Raw genomic sequence first — 23,568 nt, 5'->3', positions numbered from 1 at the left:
AAACTCAGTTTCTTGTGCTCTGCTCAATTGTCTCCATTTATACTTAATAGAATACCTTCTTAATCTCATTTGAGACATGTCTGTAAGCTAAAGATAAAAATGTAAAACTTACCTTTGAATTGAATGGTGTCTAAATAGCACCTCTTTGCCAAAAAAAAAAAAAAAAAAAAAAAAAAGTAAATAATCTTAGGCCCCTTAAGACTCTATCCTTTACAATGCTTTAGAATTTACACACACATTGCAATTATTGGAATGTTATATTGGATCCTCTGATGATTGGAGACAAATTAAATTTAAAAGAGATGTAAGTTGTCAGTTTGTTATAAATATTAAGGAATGATAAATTGTTAGGATAAAGTAGGCCACCAGACATTCAGTAATTCATTTTTTGCATTTTAGAGTGGATTAGCTAGGTTCTGCAATGTACACATTTAACAGTTTAATATTACATGATCTTCAAAGATGTTTCTTTCTAAAGCATTATCAAAACTCATCAGTCAGAGCCAAGTTGCTTTTCATAGAAACATGCTCTCTTTGAAGAAAGAAAAAATCACTCTCACAAATATCACTCAACTAATAATTGCAAGAAGTGATAAGGCATAGTACCACTGTTGGACAGACTTCTGTTTGTGTGCACAGTAATGCATACATATTAACATCATGGGTTACATTTTGAACAGGCAAAAATAATAACAAATCTAGAGAAAAGTTAAAACAGGGAACTGACAGGTAATAGCTTCTTTAAATGAATCTTCCTCTCCTGCTATGGTCTTGTATGTCTCCAGGAAGACAAGCTGCAGCTAGTAAGAATGAGACTAAAATTTTGTAGTCAGTGATAAAGATGATTTCAGTGGAAAGGATGATGCATTAGAATCAGGAGGGGGGTGAACATCCAGCCTCTTTGTCTTATCTGAGATGTAAGCTAGTTAATACCAGCAATCTACTTGTTCCAAGTGTGATTTGGCAGTGTGTGATGGGGCGGCCCTGCCCCGCACTCAATCCCAGGGAAACCACCTGGTGCCGGGGTGGAGAGAGCCCCACCCACACAGCCCTACTGGGCATGCTCCGAGGGGAGCAGAGGTATAAAAGGCTGCTGGCCTGCTCAGAAGGGGCAGACCGCGGCCCGAGCTGGAGCTAGTGCCCAACTGCCAGAGGAGGAGTTGCTAGGACTGTTGAATGCGCTGCTGCCACCAGGCCCAAGCCGGGCCTGGCCCCGGCCCCAACGACGGAGCCGCCGGCCGACCCCCTGTGACCCAGGCACCGACCCCGACGCTGACTGGGGAACTGCCGCTACAGTCACCCGACCAACGCTGACAGGTGGGACCGCTGCGGGCCGGGGGCAGGAGGTAGGAAGCGGCCCAGGGCAGGGAGCTGGAAAAGCCCCTGAGGGCTCGATGCGTTGCGGAGAGGACCCCCCCCCCCCCCCCGCCGAGCCAGTGGTGGGAGCCACCCACCACTGATAGGGCCCTGGATCGGGGCCCGGTGGAGAGGGAGGGCCCAGGCCTCCCTACCCCTCCTGCCCTGAACCCCGGTGAGTGGGGAGCTCGGCAAGAGGACTAGGCTGCAGAGCCGGCGTCCGGAGGACTAGGCCAGGAGGCCGTATAATTCCCCTACCACAGGGACAGCATACTTTGGGACTAGGCCAGGGGGCTGTATTTCCCCTAAGAGAGGGCCATTACACTTTGGGGGCTAGGCCCAGGTGGGCTGAACTATGCCCCGGATGGGGGCAGCAACCCCAAACCAGGGGGGAGCCCCCCGACACAATGGAAGAACACAATTAATGCGTTTGTATTTCTGAGGAGACCTAATACCCTTAAGAGATATTTGTGCCTAACTTCCAGGATAACTGAGCCACAGGAATCTAGTAAGATGTGATCAAGAAAATTAATGGCACAACGTTGTGACATTACATTCCATGAGTCTGTCTACACTGCCACCCTAGTTCGAACTAGGGTGGCTAATGTAGTAATTCGAACTTGCAAATGAAGCCCGGGATTTAAATATCCTGAGCTTCATTTTCATGTTCCCAGGCACAGCAAATTTTTAAATGCCCGGTAGTTGGAACTACCTGCCTGCGGCTACACGTGGTACGGGCTAGGTAGTTCAAATTAAAGCTCCTAATTCAAACTACCGCTACTCCTCCTGATGCCCTACCCCTGACCTGGTTCTGGCCAGTCTTAAATCCAAATCAGTGTCCACTCAGTGTGGACACGGTATTTCGAATTAGCAAAACGCTAATTCAAACTGCATTTTGTGTGTAGATTTGTTAATTCGAATTAGCTTAATTCGGATTAACTATTTCGAATTAAGATAACTCAAATTAATGCTGTAGTGTAGACATACTCTAAGAATATGTCTACACTACAGCATTAATTTGAGTTATCTTAATTCGAAATAGTTAAATTGAATTAAGCTAATTCGAATTAACGCATCTACACACAATCTATTTCAAAATAGCATTTTGCTATTTTGAAATAGTGCATCCACACTGAGTGGACCCTAAACCGAAGTTAAGGTTGGCCAGAACCAGTGCCGGCAGGGCATCAGGTTAGGACTTAGTGTGTGAGGCTGCTGTCTGAGGCTAACTGAGCTCTGTGCTTAAAGGGACCCGACTCCCACCCCGGACAGACAGTTCTCAGGGTTCCCCACTTGCTTGTCTACCTCGATGATGGACAGCAAAGCAGTCCTGTCTTGGAGTGCCCTGAGTGCCCGCACTTGGAACACCACAGCACTCGGCCACATGGAGCCAGAGCTACCCCTGGGCACGCCAGTGCATCTCGGGGTAGTTGCCATCAGCCCGGCTTCACTTGCTGCAGGCTGCCATCCGGCGGGTCCATCGGGGGGCTGTCAGGATCCAGGAGGCCCTGAGGGAGAACGTCCATCCTGAGGAGCCCTCAGAGCCTCCTCGGTCCTCCCCACCAGGGGCTCGTGCCCCATTCCTCCCTCACATCCTTCCACTTATCCCTTCCTAGCTCCCCCTTCCTGATGTCAAATAAAAGTCACGTATGTTCAAAAATAGAAACTGGGTTTATTGAACAAAACTGGGGAGGGGGTGGGAATAAACCTCTGGGGAGACTGGGAAAAGGAGGTGGGAGAGAGGAAAAGAGAGGGTGGGAGAGGGAAGGGAAAAACCTGGGAGGAGGGAGCTGGAAGAGGGAAGCAAGGGGAAGAAGGGGGAGGGGAAGCTCAGGGTTGGGGATTTTGCCAGATCAACTTGACTTTCATGCAAACCTGCTGCTGGGTTCGCATGTGGCCTTTGGTGGCCAGGCTGGCAGCTATCCTGCCATAGACGACCGCGTTCCTCCATCTAGTGCAGAGATCATGGATGTTGGGGGCATCCCCCCAAACTTGAATAAGGTCCATGATCTCCACCCTGGACCAGGAAGGCGCCTGTCTTCTCCAGCCCCTGTTAGGCTCCTGGGAGCTGGCAGACGGCTCCTGGGGAGCGGTGGAGGGCTGGCTGCTAGTGGCTTGCTGGCTCATGTTTTGGGGCCACTGGGAATTAAATTTGAAATAGTGGTCTGCATGCATAGATGCTATTATTTCAAATTAACTTTGCAGTGTAGACATACCCTTAAGCTGTGTCTACATTGGGGTGATCTTGCACAAAAGTGGCCGCTTTTGTGCAAAAACTTGCTTCCTGTCTACACTGGCCGTAAGTTCTTGCGTAAGTACACTGACGTTCTAATGTATGAAATCAGTGCTTCTTGTGTAAGAACTCTGATGCTCCCACTCAGGAATAAGCCCTCTTGCACAACTGTTCTTGTGCAAGAGGCCAGTGTAGACAGGCAACATGAATTTCTTGTGCAAGAAAGCCCTATTGTTAAAATGGCCATCAGAGCTTTCTTGTTCAAGAGAGCGTCTACACTGGCATGGATGCTCTTGTGCAAACGCACATGCCAGTGTAGACACTCTCTTCTGGAAGAGTTTTTGCACAAGAACTCTTCCACAAAAGAGTTCTTGCGCAAGATCATGCCAGTGTAGACGTAGCCACATGTGAGACTAACAAAAATAATTGAAATCGTCGTTCTTTATCCCAAATACTTAGTTATTAATGAGCGATCAAAACTGTCCCTGGGACTCAGATACTTTATATGGAAGGTTTGGTTTAGTTGAAAACCCAATTTTCCATGAAAACTCAGTTTGGATGGAAAATGTTTGAACAGCCCTAGTGAAAATATGTGGGCCATAGTGAAGATGGACTATTTCCCTGCAGAGAAGAAATGTGTGAACACAATTCAGCCACGGGCTGGAAAGATGCTGGTGGCAAAGGAGCCAGGCTAGCCTGTGAGTGACCTAAGTGGAATTGTGCCAGAAACATGCACTTCCCCTGGTGAAACTGATGGAAAGCCTTGTTAATTTGGAAAAGGAAGAGGGCAATTTTTTCAATATGGCAAAATGCAAGGGTTTTTGCTTCTGTGAACTGACTCAGAAGAGGAAACTGTGATGCAAGCCACAACATGATTGCTGGGTTTCTGAGTTAATTGGAGTAAAAGGTAGAATATGTCCTGCATTGGCATTTCCTCGTGTGGGGCATTGCAAAGGAAAGATATAATCTTGGGCCTGATCCCCAGTGAATGTAAGCTGGCATTTAACCTCCTGAAGTCAAGCTAGCTACCCCATTATATACCACGTGAGACTCAAGGTGTGTGTGTGCAATACAATGTAGTATAAAAGAATATGAAGCCTGGATTGCATGTTTTTCTCTGCCTGGAAGATATGGATTCAAAACTTTTCCTTGGACCAAATTTATGCGAGAGCTGTTTTCACTGTGAGAAATGCATGAAGCAAAACAAGGGAGTTTGGCACTTGAAACCAACAATACAGCAAGCAAATTATGGCACCAGTGTTAACAATCCACCAGCTGGAGCTATCACTGTGGAGAGGGCTCCTGAGGGAATGCTAGCCCCCTAATGTGCCAGTAACCCATGTGTATGTAAATTGTTCAGGGCTCAGTTGTGCATGTGTATAGCTCTGAAAACAGGAACTCACTAGGTTCAATTTCTTGTATTCCTAAAACTGTGTTAAGGTGTCTAGGATGATCTAACTCATTTGTGGCTCAGATGTCCTGAAGAGACATGATTTTTCCCAAAGTGGGAAGTTTTAGTTCTGTGCTTCCGAATTCACATGCTGCTGCTGTGGACAAGTATTGCTGTGACCCATTTTATGAGTGCAAGATATACCACGTGCTTGCTGGAATAAACAACACGGGAGTCTGCTCAGATGTGTAGCCCATAGGGAGCTGTATGCCTCACTGTGATTCTGCAGATCTAGTAACTCAGAAATCTAAATGTAAAATTCAGCACTAAGGGACAGCACGTGGATTTGAGCTGTTCTCGGGGGGGCTCCGGGTCTGTAAAACAATGAATGGATTACACAGTGCTCATCCATATATGTAGTTTTTCATCTGTGACAGATGTGCTATTGATGATAATCTTCATTCAATGAGTCATCCAAGTATAATTCAGTGGAAGTTCCTAATCTTCATTTGAATTAACTGTTTCTGAAATCCTTGTGGGAAAGAACACACTTGAGGAGAAACAGAGTGTAATGGGGAGGAAGAATGGTCTTGGAGCTAAGGCCCAAGGTGGGGCATCAGGAGACGTAGTGTCTAGGCTTGGCTCTGCCACAGACTTTGGGACTGATTCTCTTCTCGCTTACCTCGCATTTATACTGATATAGCTGGGCAGTAACTCAAACACCTGGTGCTCTGTGTGCCCCCTCCCCAGGTGCTTATGTGTGTAACTCCTGATAAGTCCTATGCTATCCTAAGTTTCTCTTGTGTAAAAGGAAGATAACTCACCTATTTCTTGAAAAGGTTTTAAGGCTGGTTCGGAGTCAGAGTGAAGCACTATAGGGGCCCTTAGTGAATGAGGTCAAAGGCCTGGGTTAAACACTATCTGTGTTAGGGGGAAAACAATAGTTATAGGAACCCAAACACTAGGCCAGATCCTCAGCTGATGTAAACTAGCATCGCTCCAGTGCAGTCAATGACGCCACATCGATGTGCAGCTGCTGCCAACACCAGGCCTGTTGCCGCATGCTCGTCAAAACAAGCAATGCTCTTGATGAAATAATTTGTGCTGGCCTTAAGGCTCATCAAGATGCAACCAATTTTTGTCAGCTCCGAGCCAAGTTTAGAGTCAAACTGGGTGTGTCGAAATCTGTATAGAGCTTGCTTTGGCTTTGCAGCTTGTGCTAGAGGTTGGGTTCTCAAACCCCTTCCCCATGTCACCTTTGGCCTGAGTGCCCAAGCTCCAGCCTCCCATACAGACACAGTGGCTATGTCTAGACTACGGGGAAAATTCACAAGTGAAAGTAGTCTAGATGCATTTTTCGGCAACCCCCCCTTTTTCGAAAAGCCACGTAAACCTCATTGTTTTAGGAAAAGCGGCTTTTTGAAAAATGGAGGGGGGTTGCCAAAAAAAAAACCCTGTGTCTAGAGTACTTTTGCTTTCGAAAGCTCTGCTTTTGAAAGTGAGATCGGAAGAAGATATGCAAATTCCCACAGAATTTGCATATCCTCTTTTGAATCTTCCCCGTAGTCTAGATGAGCCCAGTGGGTTTTAGTTTGCTAGTGCTAGTCCATAGTTACACCTCTGTAGACATGGGCTGCCAAGTTCACTCCCAGGCTCAGTGTACACATACCCACTCAATGGGCTGCTGGTGGATCCCGTAATTTAGTGGAAACAATTTCTGTGTTATGACCTGAAGCAAAGATCTGTTGTGAGAAGCTCAATTGACACCAACAAACAGGTGTTTACACTAATCTCAGTGCGTAAGATTGCACCTTTTGTTAAGCAGGTGGGGCCTATATGACCTGGATAGAGTAAAGAATGCTGCTCAGGAGAAATGACGCATCAAAAGAGAAATGATGGCTAATGGAGCAAAGAGAAATTATGTAAACTGGGGCTGTGTCATTCCATGGCCAGCACATTGTAGGCGCTTACTAAACAAGCAAATAATTCAATGGAGACCTATATTGGGAAAGTGTCCGTATCTGCTGCTGGGTAGCTAAAATGTAGCTTTATGGAATGCAATGTACCTCAATGTACCTTACCAGCCATCCTTTCTGACTTGCAGAAAGGAACAGCCTAGTGCTGTTGGCAAAGATGCATTAAGCAGGCACTCATCAAACGGTGATTAATTACAGCACGACAGTGCAAAATTTATTGATCCCAAGGAAGGAAAACTGCCATGAAAAGGGGCTGCTTTGCCACAGTTTTGGGGTTCTGTCCTGCCAAGATTCTGGAGCATCAGTCCAGACTAATAGAGCCCTGCTCCTCCCTACCCATGATCAATTTAGTGAGCCACCAGAGAGATCCAGATCCTGGACTGGTAACTGTAACATCAATTGGTGGCTCTCTGTGTGTGTGTGTGTGTGTGTGTGTGTGTGTGTGTGTGTGTGTGTGTGTGTGTGTGAGAGAGAAAGCATGTGCAAGCTGCCTTACTATAGTATTCTTAATAAATTCTGCATATTGCCTATCCCCCTAAAAAGATCCCATGTGCTGCTTATAAGCATAACAGCTGAGTCTGCATTCAGCTGGCCTATGCATAGCAGAAGGTAAAGGGAGACTCAAGGAGTGAGAATAATCTGATGAGGGCTTCACAACTTGTGAAAATGCATGGGGGAACCAGAGCCTCAGCTGGTTTAAATGATGTAGCTCTATTGTGTTTAAATGGGCTTCAAGAGAGTTGTATTATCTTACATCAGCGGAGGATGTGAACCAAAGTTCGTTACAGATGCTCATCCAGTTACATGCAGGGCCTTGCCATATTCATGGTCTATTTTGGTCAATTTCATAGTCCTAGGATTTTAAAAGTTGTAAAATTTCATGATTTCAGCTATTTAGGTCTGACATTTCAGGGTGGTGTTATTGCAGGGACCCAGATCCAAAAAGGAAGTGTGGGGTAGTCCTAAGGTTATTGTAAGTTGCAGCACTGTCAGAAATTACTTCGGCACTGCTGCTCAGTGCATGCAAGAACACAGCTGTTTATTGATCAAGGTGGTTGTTATTGGAACAACAATAACACAGTGGCAACGGTAATATTCCTTGCAAATGAGAACTCGCAAACCTAGAGTATAGTATGGTATTGCCACCCTTACTTCTGCCCCGCTGCCCGCAGAGCTAGGGTCTCAGTCAGCAGCTGCCACTCTTCAGCCAGCTTGCTGTGAAGATAGCAGCGCAGAAGTAAGGGTGGCATGGTATGTTATTTCTACCCTTACTTCTGTGCTGCTGCTTCAGAGCTGGGTACCTGCTCAACAGCTGCTGCTTTCCAGCTGCCACTGAGATCTGAAGGCAATACCGAAGAAAAGATGATAAAACTGCACCCTTCCCCTGCAACTCCCTTTTGGGTCATGACACTTAATTTGAGAAATGCTGGTCTCCCCCTCGTGAAAGCTGTATGGTACAGGGTAAAAGCGCACAGAAGACACGATTTCATGGGGAGGAGACCAGATTTCCATGGTCTATAATGCAAGTTTTATAGTGTGTATCCATGTGCTGAGAGTTGACCACCTGATAGAATTGAGCACAAGTCTGTTTTGCTGTGTGTTCATAGTGAACTCACCATTCCTAAACTGGTTTGTAATTTGATGTTTAGGCTATTTAAATCAGGAGTCTCAAATTCTCAGCCCAAGAGCCATCCCTGGCCTTGTGCAATCTGGCCCAGGACTTTCAGCAGGCGGTGGTAGGGGGAGGGGCTATCCACAGTCACCTAGTGCGCTCTGTTTCCCCCATGGCTTTGCCACCACAGGGAGTGTGTGTGTGTGTGGTGGGGGGGAGTCTGACTGTGACTGCTGCTCTGCACCAAACCCCCCACAATGATTTCCTGAAGCCGCGTCCTCGGGATGGGGTGCCATTGGTGGGAAAGGGTAGGGCAATGGCTGGAAGGGAAAGGATTCAGCGGCTGGTAATGAACAGCCCTCATTCCCCTGGACCCCCTGGAGTCCTGGAGTGGATTGCACAATTCTTCCAGCTGGGACTGGCCTGCAGGCCAGGAGTTTGAGACTCCTGATATAAATGGTCTGAATGAAGAAAATATCTTGGAGTGTTCTTCTCTTTTATCTTGGTGGCTACTAACTAGTTTCATTAATCTCAGAGGGGTAGCTGTTTTAGTCTGTAACTGAAAAAAACTTAAACAACAAATGGTTCTGTGGCACCTTAGAGACTAAAGCTAACTATCCAGTAACAGCCCACTCTATTTACCACAGTCTATAATTGACAATCCCCCCCCCCATTTTTTCCTTCTCTTTCCCTCCCCATCCCCTCTCTGCTATTTATTTGTACCCTGGACCCCATACTCCATTCATCTGAAGAAGTGGGTTGTGCCCATGAAAGCTCATTGTACCACCCACCTTTTTTGTTTGTTTCTAAGGTGCCACAGGACTATGTGTTGTTTTTTTTAAGTAGTTTCATTAGGTCCATTGATCATGCAATGTAATTTTTAAATCTCAATGTACTTTCAAGATTTAAAAAATATAAAACCATAACTAAGTAATGTCCCTTTTAAGTACTATCTAGCTTGGAGAATGCAAGGAGAGTAGAAATCTATCATTCCTTTTTTTTGGCTAGAAGAGACACAAATGAGATGGCAACAGAATCTAGGCTGTCAAAACAATAAGAGGAAATGAAAATGCTGATAATTATTCAAACAATTCAAAATCCTCCGAGGATACATTTTTTTTAACGACACTGTAAACTGAATTGTTTTTCCTGACATCCGAGAGTCATAACACAATAAACTAATTAAGAGCCCTTTTGTCGCGGCTGCTGTCTGTCGAAGCGTGTGGTCAGTGTTGCTCTGTGGGCAGTCCCACTTCAGCCAGGTTTGAGAGTTTTTGTGTGCAGGGAACATTGCCATTGCCACTGTGTTATGGTCGTTCCAGCAATAACAGCCTTGACAAACACATGCTTGTGTTCCTGAACGCTGTAAGTTCACCAGCCCCTGTCCACTCAGATTCTCTTTTCAACAGCTGAGCTGCACTGCGCTGCAGTTTAAATCAGGGTGCGTTGGAAGCATGTGTTTTTAGGTATAGCAACTAGTCATGCAACACACTGAGGAGGGTGGGGGACAGATTCTCCCTGTGATTGGTGGCTGAGGGATTGAAAGGGGGAGTAAGGCAAGTTATTGAGACATGGCTGGGCTGAGAAGGGACATTCTGGTAGTTCCTACTGCTTTTACTATGGCAGTTCCTCTGTGGCTGGTGCCCTGTACAGTGCCCTGTCCTAGTTGCGCTCCAGTGATTGGTGCACATGCTCCTGTCCCTCCCCCAGGTCAAGTGCCTCCACCAGGGCCCAAAATGGCTGGAAGTCAGGACTGAGTTGGGCTGGAGAGCCATACCTGCTTCCCCCTTTCCCTGTGGCCTGCCCAATCTCACGGGCCATGGTGGCTGCTGTGTTGCCAACTGTGGGTTGTGCTCTAACCTTTTCCATTTGGATCCTGTGCTGGCCTTTGTGAGAACTGGGGTAGGGGTGGGATGGAGACATGGATCCACCCCCCAATATTTCTATACTAGCTCCTCTACATGTCTGTTTCCCACCCCTGTTCCACCACCCCCGTTGAGGGTCAGATCCACATCTGGTGTAAATTGACATGGCTCCATGGATTTCAGAACTGAACACATCTTGGCTATGCCTTTGGAAAACAATGGAAGGCAATAGCTTCCTTTGATAACCAAATCAATGCTCTCATCAATCAGAGGCCCACGGATGGGGGGAAGGTGGTGGGCAAAAGGGTGCACCAGGCCTTGGCTATTCTTAGGGGTTCAGGACTCCTGGATGCTGCTGCCACTACTGTGGCAATGCCGGCACCCAGAGGCCTGGGGCCCTTTAAATCACCGCCAGAGTACTGCATGGTGTGCTCCAGGTGGCTCTGTGGGCTGGAATGGGAGGAGGAGCCATGCTCTAGGCAGCACTGGGGGAGACTGGTGTAGCATGCTCACTGGCACTGCCCTGCCCCCCCCTTTCCACCTGAGTCCTCCCCCCACCTGCCTCGGGCCCACCATGGCTGTTGGCTATCCTGATCATTCACATGCCCTACTTAAAATTGTCACGGTGTCAAATGTTGGGGCACAATCAGGACAAGTGACTTGTTTGTGTATAAAGAGCATTAGACATATGGACACTCTCTATTACTCTGCTTCTGAGAGATTTCTGAAATACTTTGTTTTACCAAAAATCAATAAGGCGATGTCAGTGGACTCGCCAATCCACGCAAGCTGCAGATATGGCTCTGACTATTTTGGGTCTCCATTATACTAGCTTTACACTGCAGGGGATTACTGTTCAATTATGGCAGTTGGTAGACTAAATCTAATTAGTCCTGTGTTAGATTTTCATGGTGTTACCTGATGAATATAGGCTTTAGTTATAACACCATTGACAATCGTAAAGCTGGAGAAGTGAATCTGGTACTCAAATCAAAGGACCAAGACTACCTGCTTTATTCATGTAACTTGTCCCATTTCCTTGTAAAGGTCCCCTCATGTGAATGTAAGAAACAGGATTTGGCCCCAACCCATATCTGGGCTTTTCTTTATGCTACTACTAGGGCTAAAAGAGCAACCTTTAAGCTTCTGGATAAATTCCATTTTGCTACTTTGCAAATCAAACCTAACAGCTCCTGTTTGAACCAAATAACTTTGTATCCCCCCTGGAAAAATCAAAAAAGGTCACTTGCCTGCCATATTTCTGTGTTTGTACGTTCACAATCTGGCCAGGTCTTATCAATTAAGGCTTCTTTAAGAAGAAGGGGGCTCTTAACTTCTGTGAGCACCTGTGTACCAGCTAGGGACAGAGCTGTATGGATTAAGGTTATGGGGATCTCTAGGAAAGTATCTTTGTTCTGGGATCAGCCAGTAATAGGGTTTTATGTAGAAGAAGCTGAGAAAATTCCCAGGAGATTCATTCCAATTATATCCCCAATTAGGGGAAAAGAGTTTTAATTTGGTTTGATTTGGTTTCTGCATTCTAAGCAGTTTATAATAAACATTTGCTTTCTTGGTATCAGAGGCATTAAATAATATTGTTAAAATTTACCACAATACCACTCCTTGATAAACAAACAAAAATGTTTGCAGTCAACAGTGAATAAATTGTATTTGTAAAATGCTATTTCAGTAGCTTAAAGAAACAATCACAGTTTCAGGAATGATTTGGATAGGAAATGTGCCTAGAGTTCTAAGTATTTACCTGTAAGGATTCCCTTTTAGATGTTTGTCATTTGCATTGCATGCAGTCTTCCTTCAGATGGTATTTTTCAGTGTATTCTAGAAAACTGTTTTGTGCCTCTTCCTTCCTCCCTTAGTCCCCTGTTATACCCTACCCTCCAAAATGGCCAGAGTTAGATTGTTGGGTTGGTCTTTATGGCTCCTTACTGGGCAAGAGTTTGGGATTGTGGTTCAGCATCAGGAAATTCTTCTAAGTCCCTTAACAATTTTTCTCCCCAGCTTCTCTAAATAAAATTGAACACTTTGATGGACCATTAAATATAAATTTGAGGTGTTCTGAGGTTAGGTTTAAATCTAATTGGGTATTTATGAAACAAATGTAAAGCTGCTGGATCTAAGGGCATGTCTAGACTACATAGCTCTGTCACCAGAGCCATGTAGATTAGTTTACTAGACATACCCAAATGAAGCAGCGATTTAAATAATCGCCGTGTCATTTGAATTAAAATGGCTGCTGCGCTGAGCCGATCAGCTGTTTGTTGGCTCAGCACGCTAGTCTGGATGCTCCACGGTTGACATCAAAGGCATTTGTTGACTGCCCCGTTATGCCTCGTGGCATGAGGTTTACCGGGGTGGTCGACAAATGCCTTTGATGTTGACTGCGGAGTGTCCAGACTAGCGCACTGAGCCAACAAACAGCTGATTGTCTCAGAGCAGCAGCCATTTTAATTTAAATGACGTGGCGATTATTTAAATCGCCGCTTCATTTGGGTATGTCTACTAAACTAATCTACATGGCTCTGGCGACAGAGCCATGTAGTCTAGACATACCCTAAGTGAATGCTTTGGTGTCACTTTGATATCTCTTTTAAAAGATTACATTCTCCAGTATTATCTCTCTGCATTAATGTGTACATTTCCAGGCCAGAAACTTGATTCACTTCACTTAAAGTGATCAAAATCCATTAATTTCTAAAGGAGGGGGATCCTTAAAAATGTAAGAATTTTCTTTAAAGGACACAAATCTTAGTGAGCCTGGATTCAGGTTCCACTTAGATATAGAAAGTATGAAAACGTATAATTAAAATGACAAAATCTACCTCGACTCTGTGTTTTCCCCCTTTCCATTCCTTCCCTCCCACCAATCACAACTTGTTGACAGAAGGAGGAAGTCTGATGGATAAGTGTCTTGAGATTTTTTGCAGTGTGCAGCTATGGGAACTCAGTTCACAGTCACCAGTAAGCTGTTTAAATCAAGTCTATGGCTGCTTTTACCTACCTCTCTCAGAACAGCCAGAAAGCACTGGTGAATCTGGGCTCTTAAATGCACTACATTGTGTTTGTTTCTGAACAAATTTAAGCACACACTGAAGTGCATTGATGAGTCAGGGCCTAATGTACGAAGTCAATGGGGCTTCATGAAAATGCAGGGATCACATAGATCCTGCTGCAGGGTGAGGGTCTAAAATATTACCTGTGAACTCCCCCTTCAGCTTTAACTGCAGCAAATGCCAGGTAATATATATTTATTAGTGAAATTCTGAGTGAAGACAGATCAACTTCACTGATGTTCTGAATCAGTGGACCAAGGAAAGTGGGGAATAGAAGTATAGACTGAATCATAATGCAAATCAGAGAAAAATGTACAGAGGCGAGGAAGATACATTCCCTAGATGAGAAATTAATTGAACATTCAGAGTCAAGAGGTTATTGGACTTTTAGAGCAGAAACTAGATCATTTAGGGTCTGATCTTGTTTGCCACTAATCCAATCTGTGCAGTAAAAGAGTGAATTTTCCATGTTTTACCAGTGTAAGTGTATATCTGTTGCAAACAAGTTAAAGCAAATTCTCTGGTCAGCACCTAACCTGATAAACTGTGGAGAGGTGTGTGTGTGTGTGTGTGTGTGTGTGTGTGTGTGTGTGTGTGTGTGTGTGTAAATATCCTCTGTCTCAAGCAGTAGAGCAACTATGTGGAGACTACTCTCCCCCAATGACTAGAGCAAGGATCTGAGGTCCCATGTGCCTCTGCACACAGTAGTAGATTCATAGAATCATAGTGCAAGAGACCTCAAGAGGTCATCAGGCACAGTGCTCTGCACTGATGGCAGGTCAAAGCACCATATAGACAATTCTTGACAGGTGTTTGTCTACCCTGTTCTTAAAAACCTCCGTAGGCATTTTATTCCAGTGTTTAATCACCCTGACAGTTAGGAAGTTTTTCCTAATATTCAATGCAAATCTCTCTTACTGCAATTTTAGCCCATTGCTGCTTGTCCTATCATCAGAGGTGATGGAGAATAATTTTTCTCCCTCCTCCTTGTAATAACATTTTAGATACTTGAAAGCTGTGATCATGTTCCCTCTGTCTTATCTGTTCCAGACTAAACACCCTGGCTATGTCTACACTGGCGGGTTCTTGAGCAAGAACAGCTGTTCTTGTGCAAGAACCTGCAGAGCATCCACACTGACTGCCTGCTCTTGCACAAGAAGATTTACAGTACCGTGTAGTAAGAGAGGGCTTCTTGTGTAAGAGCTACGCTCTTTTTTTTACAAGTGTAAGCCTTCTTGCGCAACAGAGCAGTGTGGATGCGTAACAGGTGTTTCTTGCGCAAGAAAGCCCTATGGCTAAAATGGCCATCAGAGCTTTCTTATGCAAGAGAGCATCCACGCTGCCATGGATGTTCTTGCACAAAAGCACATCTCGCACGTGGCAGTGTGGGCATGTTCTTGTGCAAGACTTCTTGCACAAGAACCTGCCAGTGTAGACATAGTCACACAGTTCTTTTAATCTTCTCTCATAGGTCATGGTTCCTAGACCTTTAATAATTTTTGTTGCTCTTCTCTGGACTTTTTCCAATTTTTTCACATCTTTCCTGAAATATGGTGCCCAGAACTGGACACAATATTCCAAGTTGAGGCCTAATCAGTGTGGAGTAGAGCAGAAGAATTACCTGCAGGCTGTGTCTAGACTGGCAAGTTTTTCCGCAAAATCATGTGATTTTTGCGGAAAAACTTGCCAGCTGTCTACACTGGCTGCTTGAATTTCTGCAAGAGCACTGATGATCTCATGTAATATCGTCAGTGTTCTTGCGGAAATACTGTGCTGCTCCTGTTCGAGCAAAAGCTCTCTTGCGCAAATGATTTGCGCAAGAGGGCCAGTGTAAACAGCACAGTACTGTTTTGCGCAAAAAAGCCCTGATGGCTAAAATGGCGCAAAACCGTATCTAGACTGGCCACAGACACTTTTCCGCAAAAAATGCTTTTGCGGAAAAGCATCCTGCCAATCTAGACGCGATTTTCCGAAAATGCTTTTAATGGAAAACTTTTCAGTTAAAAGCATTTCCAGAAAATCATGCCAGTGTAGATGTAGCCCATATGTCTAGCTTGCAACACTCTTCTTAATCCATCCCAGAATGTTTGCTTTTTTTTTTCTTTTGCGACAGTGTCAAACTTTTGATTCGTATTTAAGCTGTGACCCCAAGATCCTTTTCCACAATACTCCCTCCATTCTGTATGTATGCAATTGGTTGTTCCTTCCTAAGTGGAGTACTTTGCATTTGTCGTTGTTGAACTTCATCCTAAAACCATTTCTGCAGTTTGTTCAGATCACTGAATTATAATCTTATCCTCTAAAGCAGGGTGGGGTGGTGCGGAGGATGAGGGGGTGGGGGAGAAACTCAGGTCTGGGGGCCGAATGTGGCCCTTGGCTTGCCTGGATGTGGCTTTCAGGGCTCCTCTCCCCCGAAGCATTGGGGAGCCTGTACTAGTTGCTCTACTGCAGGGCTGGAGCACACAGAATCTACTAGCCCGGGCCACCCTAGGCTCTGAGGGGAATGTGGGAAGTGTTCTTCTTAGGGGCCACATCAGTGAGGGTTTTTTGTGGGTTTTTTTTTTTTTGGTTGTTTTTGCTTTTCACTTATATGTGGCCCCTGACTGATTTTTTTTTTTCCTGTGGATCAGCAGCCCTTAACCCAAAAAGGTTCCCCAGCCCTGCTCTAAAGCACTTGCAACTCATCCCAGCTTGGTATAATCTGCAAACTTTATGGCTACATCTAGATTGCATCCCTTTTTCGTAAAAGGGATGCGAATTAGACGTATTGCAATTGCTAATGAAGCGGGGATTTAAATCTCCCCTGCTTCATTAGCATAAAAATGGCTGCCGCTTTTATTCGTCATGGAGCTTTGCCGGAAAAAAGCGCCAGTCTAGACGCGGATCTTGTGGAAAATAAAGCCTTTTCCAAAAGATCCCTTATCCCCTAGAGGTTGCCAGCCCAGAGCCAGCAGTCACTGCCCCTGACCCAGTGGTCCCAAAAGATAAGCCAGCAAGCCACTGGCAGCCAGTCCTTCACCACTCCCCAGGAGCAGTCTGCCAGCTCTGGGACCCTGTTAGGGCCCAGAGGAGGCGGGAACCTTCCTGTCCAGGGTGGAGATCATGGACCTTATTCATGTTTGGGGGGATGCCCCCAATGTCCACGATCTCTGCACTAGATGGAGGAACGTGGCCGTCTATGGCAGCATAGTTGCCAGCCTGGCCACCAAAGGCCACATGCAAACCCAGGAGCAGGTTTGCATGAAAATCAAGATGGTCTGGTGAGACACCCAACCCTGAGCCCTGAACTTCCCCTTCCCCTTCTTTCCCTTGCTTCCCCCTTCCAGCTCCCTCCTCCCAGGTTTCTCCCTCCCCTCTCTCACACTCACTCCTCCTTTCTCCCCCACCCCAGTTTTGTTAAATAAAGACAGTTTGTGTTTCTGAAAAAATGTGTATTTTATTTGACATCAGGAAGGGAGGATGGTGGGGGTAAGTGGAAGGACGTGAGGGAGGAATGAGGCACAAGCCCCCAGTGGGGCAGAACAGGGAGACTGTTAATGCTCCTCAGGGTGGAAGCTCTCCCTCAGGGCCGCCTGGATACTGACAGCCCCCCAATGGCCCTCCTGTATGGCAGTCTGAAGAAAGTGCAGCCAGGCTCACAACAATGTGTCCACAAGAAGCACCAGAGTGACCAGGGGCAGCTCAGGCTCCGTGTTGCAGAGTGCTGTGGTGTCCCAAGTGAGTGCAACCAGAGCACACAAAGACAAAATGGTTTGCTGTCCCTTAGCGAGGTAGGGAAGCAAGCAGGGAAACCTGAGAACTAGCTGGCCGGGGGGTGAGGGGTTCTTTTAAGCACAGGCCTCAGATAGCCTCAGGCAGCAGTCACACAAAGTAACTCCTAACTCCTGATGACCTGCCAGACCTGGTTCTGGCCAGCCTTAAATGCGATTCAGTGTCCACTCAGAGTGGACATGCTATTTTGAAATAGCAAAATGCTATTTCAAAATGCATTTTGTATGTAGACGCGTTATTTCGAAAGAAGCTATTTCGAATTAACTATTTTGAAATAGCTTATTTCAAAATAATGCTGTAGTATAGACATACCCTGACTCTGCCCTTTCCATGGTCCATTCATACCCCATCTCTTTTTTGCTCCCTTACCAGGAAGTATACATGCCTTACAGACCTCTTATTAATTTCTACCCACTACCCTTTTGCTCAGTAGAATCACAGAGGTTCCACTACCAGGTGCACCCTCTGTTGTCACTGAAGGAGGGGAATGATTTGTTCCCCAAGATCAAATACTTCTGTCCGTAATTGAACATCACATTCATCTGGGCTAAAGAATATTCAGTATATCTGCACCTGTATACAATCTACTGCATGCAGTGGTTTATTTTCAGGAGGAAAAACTAGGGGCAATTATCCCTTAAGGTTTCTGGTTTCAGTGGGAGTGATACCAGGAAAAGCCTGAAGGATTTGACTAGCTAGGGGAATGGTCTCCAAACACAATATAATAAAACATCAAAGAATCTGTACTACTTATCAGTGCTGTTCATATTTTATTTTTTTTAACATTTATCTCACTCACAAAAATAAGTTGCCAAATTATTGTCTGAAGTACCCGACTAACTGTCCCCTCCTCCCAAAGCTTCCCCTACATTTCATTCATTAGATGTTCTTGATTTATTTCCTTCCCCCGAGGAAAAAGCAATAAAACAGCTGTTATCTAGAGGCATTCAGAAAATCTGTTTCTGGTTTACTACATGAAATCCCAACTCTTTCATTTCAGTTAAATATTTATTTAGATATCCATGGGGAGTGTTAAAAAGCCAGCCTTGAGACTGCACTTTTGGAGAACTTCCACAGTGTCAGTTTGTAGGTTGCATTTCTTTAAACCCCGTTGGACGAAGAGAATATCCAAGTCAAATCTAAGGCAAACTACCTTGGGCTATCCATGCCTCAGAGCATGTCAGTCATGTACTAAAGCTGTCGGCACAGCTGGCACTCTGCACACAACAGGGAGTATTTTTAAACACTAAAAATATGAGCGTGACAGGTGCACATTTTATTAGAACTTTTTTTGGTAATTGTGCATTAGTGGAAAGGAAAAAAGCTAGCAGCACTTTTTTAACAAGTCTCCAAGTAAGTGGGAAAACAAATGAAGGTCTGTGGTACATATTGACATTTGTTAACCAAATATGGGTAATTCAAAGCAGCCTATTCTTTTCTCTATTTTGAAAAAAAACTAGATGAATTTTGAGCAGCTTGAACAGCCAGAACAACTCATTCTTTTTTATGAGCTTCATTTGCATTTATACTCTTTCCTGCTGTTGCTGAGTACGCCCCTTTCACTTGTCCTAAATCTATGGCTGTACTGGGTGCACTTAAGTGGCTGCTTCCTACTGATATATTGATTATCACACTAATTACACCCTGGATATGTACTTGGGCTAACAGAACCGATTTATTTGAATTTTTTATAGGGAGAAAACTCTGTACAACTAATTAATTCTACAGGGATGCATTGAACTCTTAGGTGGTTTTAGTTAGCTTCCATTGTAAGCTGCTGAACAGGTAAGGCTTAGTTTTAAAAACTAAAAAATGTACAGTGGGGATTTTTTACAATGTACGGAAAATTTCCTTTTTTGGGGAGCTGGGGGAATATAGGACGACAGTTTTACTAGGAGCATTTAAACCATGTCATGGTATTTTCTTAACAGTTTATTAACCCCTACTCCTGCAATGAACTCTATGTAGACAAGTGATAGAAATGTAGCCGTGTTAGTCTGGGGTAGTTGAAGCAAAATGCAGGACAATGTAGCACTTTAAAGACTAACAAGATGGTTTATTAGATGATGAGCTTTCGTGGGCCAGACCCACTTTCTCAGTTCTATGTAGACAGACTCCTATGCCCACCTTAAGGCCTTAGGCTAGGGCTCTCCGTGCCCATATGTGGAATATTCAGTTGAGCAGGGCATTGGAAAATTTGGGACACTACTATTGTTTTAATGTCCACCTGCCTGCTTCTTCCTATCCCTCTTCTGTGGCTTTGCTTCCTCTGGAGAGGATCTAGTTAACTTCAAAGTGAAAAAGCCTACCAGAGCTATTAACAGAACAGGGAACCTGTAAAAAAGCCATTCATGTGGTAATGAAGCCGTTTAACAGGCACTTGCCAACCCCAGATTTATAATGTCAGTTTTTGAATTTACTGTCACAGGACGTTGGTTTAAATTTTGCTTTAAAATAGTTCATTAGTGTGTTGCTTAAGATTATAATATATATAATCTGCCAACAGGCTTAGGGGCACCAGTTCAATAGTACTGTATAGGCACCCATAAATTCAAAGGACATCCCTGAGTGAGGCTTAAGTGAAACTTTGAATGGTAGGGGCAATCTGCATGAGTCATGCCCTTTGCAGGATTGGGGCTTGTTACACTTCACACTGCAGCTCCTTTGACCTGAATGCTTTCACAGCCTCCTTTGCAGCATTTCAGGCTTGTGCTGTATTTAATATGACATAGAAATGGATAACATGGAAAGTTTTTTTTTTTTTTTTTAAGAACTGTTGTTCAGGAAAACTTTTCAGTTGTGATTTCTTTTTAAATTACCCAAAGTTTCAGATACTTTTTCTGACCAGCTTTATCTGAAATTGCCTAACATAAAAACTCCATCTCTTAAAAGATGTGGCTCATTCAGCCAGGCCTTTTTTGCAGTGTGAGAAAGGATGTTTTAAAATGACAAGGAAATTGAAATTTCAGAACAATCCATCAGGGGAACTGAATAGCTTGAAGGATTGTCAGTGTAATGAGACAATAGAGCCTTTCACAGCGAGGTCTCTACTTTGGATCCAGCTTTGAAAGCTGCTATCTGATGGCAGTTGGGTGGCCTGTGTAAGTAGATCTATTGATGTCAGTCCACCTCCAACAATCTGAAGCTAATGATTTCTAATGGGTACCCATATTGACAGCCTCAGTAAGGAGGATATGGATTGAATGGAGCATGGAGATTACATTACATTAATACTCTAAGACTCACAGGTGTTATCATTAGGGTTATGTCTAGATTGCCAAGAAAAGTTGGAAAAAGATATGCAAATTGCAAACGGCAATTTGCGTGTCTTTTTCCTTTTTTTGCAAAATAAGCTTTTTCAAAATTTGGCCCGTCTACATGGAGCCAAATTTCAGAAAAAAGTCCTCTTTTGAAACAACCCTTATTCCTCTTCCTGAGAGGAATACAGGGATGCTGAAAGAACTCAGCTGCTTTTTCAGAAACTGTTCCGAAAAAGCGGATGCATTTTGGATGCAGCAGAGCTTTTTCCGGGATAGCCTAGATTATAGCTGAGGAAGCTTGCTTGTTCTCTACAGCTGCTCTAAAAAGTTATTTGCCTTTTTCCTGGCTTGCCAGCCTAGGTTACTATTTATGAACGCAGACTGTAGTTCAACAAACAAAAAAGATTTTTGTGCACTTGGTTACATTTCAAACCTTTTTTTTTGTAATGGTGCCTTAGGACAAGATAACTTGTTTGCCAGTTGACTTAAGAGAACAAAGAGAGCTTGGAGTTCCTTTCCAGTTCAGACATGCCAAGGAGCAGAAAGCCATAAAAATGCTTCACTATCACAGGAACATTTTAAAAACTGATACAATGTTATGGCATTGGAAGGTAATTTAAGAAGCATAGCATGGGGAAATGATGTCACTGAGTTTGAAACAACATCAGCAAGAGGCTTCGCGACAGCATTCTGGATACAATATGAGCTGATAATATAGTCTTGGGGATGGGAATCTTAAAAAGAATTACAGTTGTTTAGGCTGGAAGACATCAAAGTATAAATCAGAGTTTCCATCTCAGAGAAACTTAAACAGCTCCAAAGGTTAAGTAGAAGATATAAAACTGTTCTGAGATGTTCATTATGGGCCTTCCAAGAAAGCAAGGAAGCAAGCAGGGCAGCAAGATTACTTGAATACCAGGGAGAAGGATCCCACACAACCTAAGTGCACCTGGTGGGAAGATGTGGTGAATTGGGCACTGCAGGCAGGAAATCCCAAACAGATTTCAAAAGTTATCCCAAGAGCTGTATACAAGAGCAATTTTATTCACAGTTAAAACAAATTATCAGTCCATAAAGTTAATAGAGATACCTGCAAGAGTCTTGAACATCCATTCAGAGGAAAGAGCTATATAAAAGTTCACTTGAACAGTAATACATCTGTACAAGAGGCTGCAGTCATAAAGGTATGGAAATGAAAAAAGACTATTATATAACCCATGAATTCCTGCTGTCATTTTCCAAATGGTTTCCTGTACAGAAAGGATTGGAAATATTTTTCATACCATGGAGGCTATTGTAAACGTACAACTGTATCTTCACAAGAGAGAAGAAGAATGGTTTTGTGATGGAGACGCTACAGTGGGACACGAGAGATGTTTAATTCTTGACTCTGCCACAGAATTCCTCAGTGACCTTGGACTTAGGGCTTGCCTACATGGTGTGACAAAGTGCCCTAGAAGAGTATGATTTGAGAAGCACTGAAATGTTCCATGCTCTATCTGTTTCATGTAGACCTTGTTGGAGTGCTCTAAAAGATACCTGTAGCATGTTAGAACATTAAAAAAAGGAGAGAGAATAAGATGGAGAATATCTTACTGCCTCTATATAAATCCATGGTAAGCCCACATCTTGAATACTGCATGCAGATGTGGTCAACTCATCTAAAAAAAAAAATCTTGACTCTTGAAAAGTTTCAGAAAAGGGCAACAAAAATGATTGGGGTATGGAATGGCCACCATATGAAGAGAGATTAATAAGATTGGGACTTTTCATCTTAGAAAAGACATGACTAAGAGGAGATATGAAAGAGGTTTATAAAATCATGATTGGTGTACAGAAAGTGAATAGAGTTATTTATTCCTTCCCATAACATAAGAATAGGGGTCATCAAAATGACATTAATAGACAGATTTAAAACAAACAAAAGGAAGTATTTATTACACAACACTTAGTCAACCTGTGGAACTCCCTGCCAGAGGAAGTTGTGAAGGCCAAGATTATAACAGAGTTCAAAAAATAACTAGATAAATTCATGGAGTTTAGGTCCATCAATGGCTATTAGCAAGGATGGGCAGGGATGGTATCCCTAGCCTCTGTTTGCTAGAACCGGGGAATAGGTGAAAAGGGATGGATCACTTGATGTTTACCTGTTCAATTCATTCCATCTGAAGTTCTTGACATTGACAAGAGAGAATACTGGGCTAGATTGACCTTTGGTCTGACTCAGTATAGCCATTCTTATGTTCTTAACACTTTATAAATTACTCCGCTCTAGTACAGTTCATTGTATGTGTGGACCAGCCTTTGGGCTTGGATTTTCAAAGGAGCAAACTGGATTTAAGAGTCCAGACTGGACTCTTAACTCCTTTGAAAATCCTAGGATTAATCTCTTAGCCCTGGTCTACACTAGGGAGTTAGTTCATAATAACCCCTTTGTTTTGAAATAACAAGCAGAATGTCCACAAAATAAGGGGCTGGTTATTTCAAAATAGCTCCTGCTTTCCCTGAGGAATAACACTTTTTTCAAAATAGCGGTTTTGAAATAACGGGAAGATGGATGCTCCACTGCTGCTATTTCAAAATCACTACTCCCCAGATCATTCAAAGTAATTACTCCCCAGTGCTTCCTAGTGCATCCACATTAATGGAGCCTTCCTTGGACTAATTTCAAGGCTTCCCTGTAGCGTGGACACACTCTTTCAAAATTATTATTTCAGGAGTTATTTCAAAATAAATTATTTCAAAATAATTTCCTACTCAGACATGCCCTTAGTGCCTTAATTCTAAAATTAAAATAGAAATAATTGCTTTCTCCCACCTTTATCTTGACTATTTAGACTGGAAGTTCTTTGGGGGCAGTGATTGTCTCTCATCATGGGTATGTACGAGGGAAGTTAAGTATCGGTTAATTGAATAATCGATTAACCTCATGACTTCTAATCAGTTAGTCAAATATTCTAGTCCCTGGGGGTGGGGCTGGCAGCCAATGAAGTCTAGCCCCACTCTCGAGGTGCCCCTGGCCACTCCGTGCTGC

At 43.9% G+C, this 23,568-nt stretch overlaps 2 long non-coding RNA genes across 2 annotated transcripts in view; both read left to right on the top strand.

Moving 5' to 3' along the window:
* Positions 1-23,568, top strand: part of LOC112544776 (uncharacterized) — a 237,484-nt gene that overhangs the window by 108,255 nt on the left and 105,661 nt on the right. The gene's annotated exons all lie outside the window — the stretch shown is intronic.
* LOC142828953 (uncharacterized) lies at positions 989-22,639 on the top strand. The gene is made up of 3 exons (XR_012903132.1): positions 989-1,317; positions 18,969-19,059; positions 20,993-22,639. It is a non-coding gene; the product is annotated as an uncharacterized LOC142828953 (long non-coding RNA).

Source organism: Pelodiscus sinensis, chromosome 4 (assembly GCF_049634645.1).
Source record: "Pelodiscus sinensis isolate JC-2024 chromosome 4, ASM4963464v1, whole genome shotgun sequence".
In the NCBI taxonomy this organism is placed as follows: domain Eukaryota; kingdom Metazoa; phylum Chordata; order Testudines; family Trionychidae; genus Pelodiscus; species Pelodiscus sinensis.
Note: the sequence above shows the minus strand (reverse complement) of the source record. Positions and strands in the feature narration are given on the sequence as shown.